The sequence below is a fragment of the Marmota marmota genome, unplaced genomic scaffold, assembly GCF_001458135.2.
Source record: "Marmota marmota marmota unplaced genomic scaffold, marMar, whole genome shotgun sequence".
Taxonomy (NCBI): domain Eukaryota; kingdom Metazoa; phylum Chordata; class Mammalia; order Rodentia; family Sciuridae; genus Marmota; species Marmota marmota.
This window is the reverse complement of record NW_026000075.1, coordinates 5821479-5830414: the sequence shown is the minus strand read 5'-3', so window position 1 is coordinate 5830414 and position 8936 is coordinate 5821479.

Sequence of the window (8936 nt, the reverse complement as noted above, 5' to 3'; positions counted from 1 at the left end):
CTGCTACAGATGGGTCTTCTCTAGACAACAGCTACTATAAAATCAAATCACTCTTCAGTAGATAAGGACTTCCCAACCATACTGATTCTTAAAAAGGTCATTTTTAGAGCCAGCCGTGGTGGTGCATGCCTGTAATCTCAGTAGCTGGAGGCTGAGGCAGGAGGATGGCAAATTCAAAACCAGACTCAGCAATTTAGCAAGACCCTAAGCAATTTAGTGAGACCCTATCTCAAAATTAAAAAATAAAAAAAGGCTGGGGATTTGACTCAATGGTCAAGTGCATCTAGGTTCAATCATGGTACCACAAAACAACAAAAAGGGTCATCTCCAAACCTGTGGCCAGACTTATCCTCTGCTTAAATGACTCTTGCTCTACAACGGACGTCCTCCTACCCAGCTTTAAAGTCCTAGAGTCAAGAATTCCAGCCTTACACCAACTTACTTCCTAAAGTTGTTTAGTGTTAGTTGAGCCTCATCACAATGATGATAATAATAATCTATGCAAATTACTTAATTTTCATGTTATGATAAATATCAGCAAAGTTGGGGATCTGTACCACACTTAGTTGTTCCAGTAAAATGCACTTTACCCACCATTACTAAACCATACTCATTGAAGACACCTGAAATAGTTAAATATGGAAACTTTCATTTTCCCCCAACTAGAGGTGTGTTACATGAGACTATTTTTTGATCACTTTGATTTCTATGTTCTGGAAACCTACCTGAAACAGCAGTGGAACTTTAACATTAAATACTCAAATAAATGATCCCCATACAAAGGCATGTGTTGCCTCCTCACTTCTCTGGCCATTCCAGCATATCCAGCACCTGAGATCAGGCGCAGCACCAAAATTCAAACAATAATTATACCCACGAGGGGAGGTAAGGACAAAGAATTAACTATCCTGGGGCTGGGGTTGTGGCTCAGCAGTAGAGTGCTCGCCTAGCGTGTGAGGCCCTGGGTTCAATCCTCAGCACCACATAAAATTAAATAAATATATTGTGTCCAACTACAACTAAAAAATAAATATAAAAAAAGAATTAACTATCCTTACTAATTTTCAGTGCTTATCCTAATCTAAAAACCGTTATGCTTTGAATACAAATGTTAACATGTTTCTAGAAAAGAGAAATTACTCTGTTACTAAAAAATTCTACAGGAAAGGGAGACATTGTTAAGAAGGTTCTCTTGAACTTTCTAGCTAATTACTCAACAAAAAGAAACCTCATACCAGCAACTGTTAACAGAAGTTACCTGTATATATTGTAAAATGACTAAACAAATCCTGACTTGTTTTACTTCAGTAATACTACACTAGGGAGTGTGGAATGGCAAGACACTACACCTCGGCAACATTCATCACTCAAAAAACAAAACATTTTACATTTAAAATGCTTTAATCCCAGGCCTACAGGATCTCATTACTATATGTATGTTTAAAACCACCATGGTGTTTTAAATTGTTTACATTAGCTGGCCTACGTAATTAAAGTATTCAAAACAAACTAAATAGCATGAAAAAGATATTTGATACCACAAGTATTATCCTGGTGCTATAACACATGTTGTATTTTTACTCACTCTGGAACGCAGTGGCTTTCTGTCTGTAGCATTCACCCCCAGGCATCTTGCTGATCCCTTCTGATATGTTTCTGTTTCACATTGACTGAACTTGTGCAATTCATCTGTGGTTCTTCAGGCTCGTGGCTTTTGCCATTCAGACTGATGCACATCTTGGCCATGTGAACCCACATCTCAACATAAGAGTTCATTTTCCTGTCTGTGCATAGCATGCTGCTTGTGACCTTTACTCATCAGTGGAAAACTTGTCTCAGTTTTCCATGCCTCTGTGACCTGATTTCATTACAACCATGAACTATACTTGGGAGTCTTCGTTTAAATTACAAAGGAAACCCTTAACTATCTCACAAGTATTTATCTCAGATAATGGAAATGGCAGGTTATATCTTGTGTTTGTGACTCAGGATGAACACAAAACTAACCCCACACAGCATAATACAGGGTATGGCACGACCAATCACTTACCTACATTGACTAGCCAGGTAGTTCCTCAGGCAGGTCTTTGAAGTATTGATAGTTTGCCTATTTGTTCATTCATTCAACAAACATTTATAGAATATTTATTGTTTTACTGTTCAGTCAACAAATGTTTATTAAATGCCTACTGTGCAAGGCAATGTTGGGGAAGCTGTTGTTTTTTGGTGCTGGGGATCAAATCCGGGTTCTAGGGCATGCTAGGCAAGTGCTCTACCACTGAGCTATATCCCCAACCCCCAAAGCCATTTACAGTGAACCAAATACAGCCCTTATTCTTCATGAATTTACATTCCAGTCTCATGTTGAGTGGAGCTTAGAAATATATAGTCAGACTTTCAAAAAATACATACATCTAGTTAGATTATACTTTGTTACCACAAAGACAATATAAAAATTGCTTAACTAAAAATTTACTCTTATGTTGCTGACATTCAAATGTAAGAGTAAGGTGTTAAAGACCCAGATTACTATCTTAACACACATCTTCTACTGGTATGTAAGATGGCTTTTCTAGCTCCTACCATCACATTCAAATTCCAGTTGTTGCGATAGAAAGGAGATATGGAGGACTGTGCCTTCCCTTTCCAGCGTCATGTTCTCAGTTGCATTTATGACCCCCGACTTCATTGGCCAGAAGATAGCAGTTATCACACTCAGCTGCAGGTAAGGCAAGCAAAGGGTAACCACACTTAAATAAGGTTGGAAGGGGGCTGGGATACATGTTTTTTTAGATAGGTAGTTTAGAGCAGGGTGTTTGGTCAAGATGACATGAAACCAGAAAACTAAACCAAGCAGAAGTACTCTTCTGTGCAAATATCAGAAGAAACATTCAAGGCAGAGGAAATATTAAATGCAAAGGAACAGAGTAGGGGAAATGTGCTGTACCTTAGAAGTAAAAACAATGTAATTTGGCACAAAGCAAAGAGTGGCAAGAGGCGGGTCAGGGACTAGATATGAAGGGCTTGTTCCTTCTCCTGGCATAGAAAGCCATTAGAAGATTTGGGTCAAAGAAGTGACTTGATCCACCTTCTATTTTTCTATTTTATTTATTTATTTTTTTAAATTTATTTAGGTATTGGGAATTAAACCCAGGAGCACTCTGCCACTAAGCTGCACCCCTAGATCTTTTTATTTTTATTTGGAGACAGGGTCTCACAAAGTTGCCCAGGCTGACCTTGAACTTACAGTTCTCCTTCAACCTCTCAAAGGCCTCAGCTACTGATGCCATACTAGAGGGTACACAAACATGTTGTCCATAACAGATAAATAATATTACTATCTCAGATTAATATGAAGAAACTAAAGTATTGAGACCCAACAGTTTGTCTCAAGTCTGCTGCAAATAGCAAAAGAAGAATCTGAACTCAAGGCTGTCCAAGTGCATTGTCTGCTTTTTTGCTGAGTGAAACTAAGCAGATCAAGGCAGGAAAGCACAAGTGTTTGCTAAGTGCTTCAGTGAATGAAGAATAGCTGAGAAATGCAAAGCAGAAAAAAGGAGAAACGGCTTGAGGGGAAGAATCACACCTTCATCACATTTATATGGCCCACATCTCCTAAATTAGAATCTAAGAAATGTTAATTGAATGCAGACTTGGTCGTAATCAATCAGTTGGACTTCCTCTGTTGCACTTCTATTAGTGCATCTACTGATTAGAGAAGGAGACCTTTGTCCCACTCACTCCTACCTCTCACCACCACCTGGCATGTCATCTTGTGGCAATGTGGGTTTGGGCTGTTCCTGAAGACAGGTCTTGTAGACAAAGAAGATAATAAAAGTCAGCCCATTACATTTATTACAGGTTTGAAAATCTAGTTTTCCTTTTTGCTTTGAAATTCAAGTTACAAATCTAACTCTCCCTTTTAAAAGAATATTTACAGTTTGGTTAATTAAATTCCCTTGAATTATTAAACTGCATTTATACATTAAATACATTCAATTTCCTTTTTAAAATACTTGGTTTGCTTGACAAATAAAAGAATCACAGGTAGTTAAATAATTCTCATAAATATGATAAACTAATTATAAAATGTGAATCTTAAGTTCTCAAAACATTACAAAAACGTTTACATATTTAATCAAATTCTTATACATCTTTTCAGTTTAAAACCACACATCTAAATCAATTATGGTCCTCATTTAGATGTTTTAATTGGTTTCATGAGGATATTTATTATTCTAAAATGTCAAATCATCTTAAAGATGATAAAGTGTTAAAATACAAATATGCACAGAATATCTATCTATCTATTTATTTATTTATTTTTGTTACCAGGGATTGAACCCAGGGGCACTTAAATACTAGGCCACGTCCCCAGCCCATTTTTTAAAATATTTTGAGGCAGGGTCTCACTATATTGCTTAGAGCCTCACTAAGTTGCTGAGGCTGACTTTGAACTTGCTATCCTCCTGCCTCAGCTTTGTGAGCCTCTAGGATTATAGGCATGCACCACTGTACCCAACTCCCAATAAGACACTTCTAAAAATCTTGAAAACCTGGTGGTCTAAGGAACATAGTTTGATAAATTGCATTTGGTATTTTTTTAAATTTCTTGACCTATTTATTTATTTAGAACATCAGGGTTTAGATATGCAACCAAATGGGCTTCCTAATATTTCCCTTCCCTTAAATTTGTCCCACCTAGCCACAGGCAAAACTGAACAGTCACAGCCCTTCCCTGCAGTGCAACTCCTCACCCAAGGACAAAGGGCAAGGGAATATTATGTCTAGAGGCAAGGCCCCTCTAAAAGAGTCACTGACCAGCTGAGCTCACTCCTTTCCTATAGTCCTATAAACCATTTGTCCTTTGAGGAAAAGGAGTCGATGCAAAGACTTCAGAGAACTCCTCTGAAGTCCCAAGTGCTCCCTGCCCTTTATATGCAGTCTTCTATTGTGAGTGTTCCTTGAACAACAACCCAGGATGACTGTGCATGTTTATTATTGTAATCAAACAAAACAAATTTGATTTCATACATATTTAACAATAGGCATAACAGGCATAAGGCTAGATGAGAGACCACAGAAACTGGATTGTGGACCTACCTGTACTATCACTGATGTATGTTCTTAGACAAGGCTTCAAACAACTCCAAAACTCAATGTCCTTACTGATGAACTAGGAACCACATTAACTACATTGTTTCAGAGTGGATATTCAAAATATTTATCAGGCAGTTCTAGGTGGCCACCAACCCATAATAGAGAACAACAAATATACCATACCAGATCATTCTGCTAATTGGAAGCCTCATAGCACATAATCTTCATTTAGTTCACTCATGGATGCCTACCCTGAGCCAATATTTCACAGGATTGTTGCATGCATCAAATTGTTTATGAAAGCAGGCCCTTATCTAAAAAAAAAAAAAAAAAAAAAAAAAAAAAAAAAAAAAAAAAAAANAAAAAAAAAAAAAAAAAAAAAAAAAAGATGTTTTAGTCAATATTATTCTGTATAGTAAAAGGCACAAAGAACAAGAGAGATGGGAATTTCTCTTAACACATTTTACCTGTCCTATGGAGAAGCCTGCCTAAAACTTGAGAGCAGATTTCACTTTTTTTTTTGGTGGGGGGGGGGATGCTAGGGATTGAAACCAGGGCCTTGTGCATGGTAGGCAAGTGCTCTACCACTGAGGTACATCCCCAGCCCTATAGACTTTACCTTGAGCTACATTGGCCTAAGGAGGTTAAAGAACCCAGACCAAGACCAGCCAGAACACAGATCTTAACCTCAAAACATCAACAATAGTAAGAACTAGTACTTTATTGAGTACTTAAAGTGTGTTAGGGTTTCTTCTAAACAATCTTATGTAGATTAATTCATTAATCTTTTCCCACCACGAGGTATAGCAAACAGATCCAGGCTTAGCAAGGGAGGCAGGGAACTATTGAAGGGCTAGCATCCAGAGAATTGTGAGTTCACCGATCCCATGAATTTTCTCTGGAACTACAGGTGTCATAGGCCAAAGGAGTCCCAAGGAGGTGACCTTTCCACTGCTCCTGCAACGGATGCACAAGGCCCTGAGTTCCATGAGCTCCTGGCTGATGAGAACCCTAGTCCCGTACCATGAAACTTTTATAGCCTGAGGGGGGACAGCTCTAATTGGCAAGAAGGAAAAATAGAGGAAGAATCAAAACAGCAGCCCCTCCCTTCAGTGAGGGGGGGAGCACCTAGTTCCCCAGGTCAATGGATCTACCTCTGGATATGAGGATTAACTGTACTTAATTGAGTAAATAAACCTGGAGCTAAGGGCTGGACTGTGCTCTTTTCTGGAGAAGAAGAGAAGGTGTTAAAGAGAACCGAGTACAGGGAAAGGGCAAGGGCAACCAAAAGGCTCTGGGGTAGCAAAATTTACTGTCAAATTGTAACTATTTCAGGCTTCCCAGACCATGTTTTCTTTGTTGTCCTCCTCCCTCCCAACCTTTTAAAATATACACACTATTCATATCAGGAGCTAGGTTTTGTCTGTGGGTTATAGTTTGCTGATTTCTGCTCTAAAGATATAATCTGTAAACTGTATCTGATGCTGCCTTCCTCTCCGGTGTTGGAAACTTAACTTGAATTAGGTCCTCCCTTGAAGTGAGAGAGGCACTCAGACGAGGAAAAGGGCATGGAGGTCTGACTGTGGTGATGCTTCATGGATCCTGAGGTATGTTCCACTGAGGTACTTTAGGACTAACTCTGTTTGGCAACCCAAAGGTTTGCTCTGGGAATTTTCATGCCATGCACAGCTGCACACATGAGCAACTCTGCAAGAATTATGTTTCATGCCGCATTCCATTTGGGAACTGATGCCCAAGACAACATTGCAGAGCAATGAAACTCAGCATTACTCTATTCCAGGGAAAATGGAATAGCAAACCTTCTTTCTCAGAACCCCAAAATGGGACATCTCAAAGTCTTTGGAAAGAGCTTGCCCCAGCAAAAAGGAAGTATACCTTGTAGTAGACTTAACTCTGTTATAATGTCTCCTTTAAAGAACCCAGCTTTGCAATAAGGAAGCACCATTGATATACAAAGATAATCAACTTTATGTATCTTGTTATTAAAAGGACAACTCTTTGTGTCCTTGTCCTACCCTCTGTCCCAACTGTCTTCCCCATAGCCAAACATGAAAGTCTTCTCTTCCCACCTCAATCATGAAGTGTTGACTACTAAATCTATTCTTAAATAGCAACATAATTTTAAGGGAGGGCATTAAGGGGAGGGGAGAGAGTTTATTAAAAGAAAGAAAAAAAGCACATTCATACCCAAGAATCTAGCCTGAGTTTTAATGTGTCAGAGACATTACTTATAGTGGAATACAGAAAAAGATTATTGGTCTGGGGCTAAGTACAGAAGAGTTTTTAATAGGAACATGAAGTTTATGAAGAAGAAAGCAAGAAGGAGGAAGACTGCAGGCAAACACTCAGTGGGGAAGCTTTGGTTACTGTATCTTAGAGGGTGGAATGGGCCACTGGTTAGGGCAGAAAGATCTTGGGAACTATTCCCCCCATTCCACAAACCCTACTGAAAACCGGCCTAAAGATGTATGGAGAAGCATCTCCTGAACTTATTGCACAGCCCGTTCAACAAGGCAGCCCATTGAGATCTCTCCAAGGGCTCCTGTGTGGACTTCAGCATGCCTACCAGACTTCAGATGGTAAGAAGAGAATTGCCCCATAATGAATTTTAGAACTACATTTCATGAAGGTTTAAAATTATAACTGATTATCTACTTGGAATAGACTAAGTAAATTGGTATTTGGAACTCTGAAATAAATTTTATCGTAGAGATCTCAAATCCTATGAATTGATTTTTTTTAAAGTATATTTGGAAATTAGACTTAGCATCTGTCTGTGTTTCTTATCTTCATTAACCTCCTGACTGTGCCTGCTTACTTTCCAGCTCTCCTCCAAACATTTGTATAAGATTCATGTGTTCTGGCTCCTGCCCACCCCTTTGCCTCTTCATGTGCTCCCACTGCCCCTGGGCTCCATGGGGACAGTCACACCAAGTTTTTGAGTCACAGATGCACCATGCTTCTCACCACCAAGCCTTTGCCATTGGAGCAGTAGCTACCTGGGACATCCTTCCTTCCAAACTGCCAACCTCCACACCCTGCCTTCCACCAGTTAGCCCTACACTTTCATTCCTCCTCCAGGTCTCAGTTGAAGCATCACTTCCTTGAGAAGACTTTGCTGATCACCTCTGATGAGGTTTAGTATCTCTATTATTCATATAGTCTCTTTTTACAACAAGACTCTGCTCCTTCCCTGTACTAATCACACAGTCCTATGTGGCAGCCACCTTGCATGTATTTGTCTGCTGATTTGATTTATAGTCTCTCATCCACCAGACCATGAGCTTCTTGATGGCAAAGATTATGCTAGATTTATTCATTAATGTGCAAATCACAGAGTAAGCATTCAAGATGAGTCACTATTGTTTCATACACCTGAAGTGGCAGATCAGCTTTTCATTTGGATTTGTTTAGAATGCTATCTGTATGTTTACTACTTGTAAAATTGACAAAAAATAAAATATTATCAACCACTGCATAAGCCTGATGCCAAGCCAGTCAATCTGATAAACTCACACAAACGTGAGAAATAAAGCTATTAGATAAATATGGTATATTGTTTAGAAGAGTCAATTTGTTCATGAGTTAGTGGGGGGCATAGTTGGGGAGATAATTTTGTAACATAACAAAGGACTATTATGGAGTTTGGAGATAAAAACATTTTAGATATGGAAGGCTTTCTTTTTCTCTGATTATTTAAAATATGAACTTAGAATATTAGTAATAAGTAAGATCCATTCCTAAACTCTAACAATTTTTAAGCCTGAATCAATATATGTTAAAACATTTTTCCCCTAAAGTGTATTATATATATA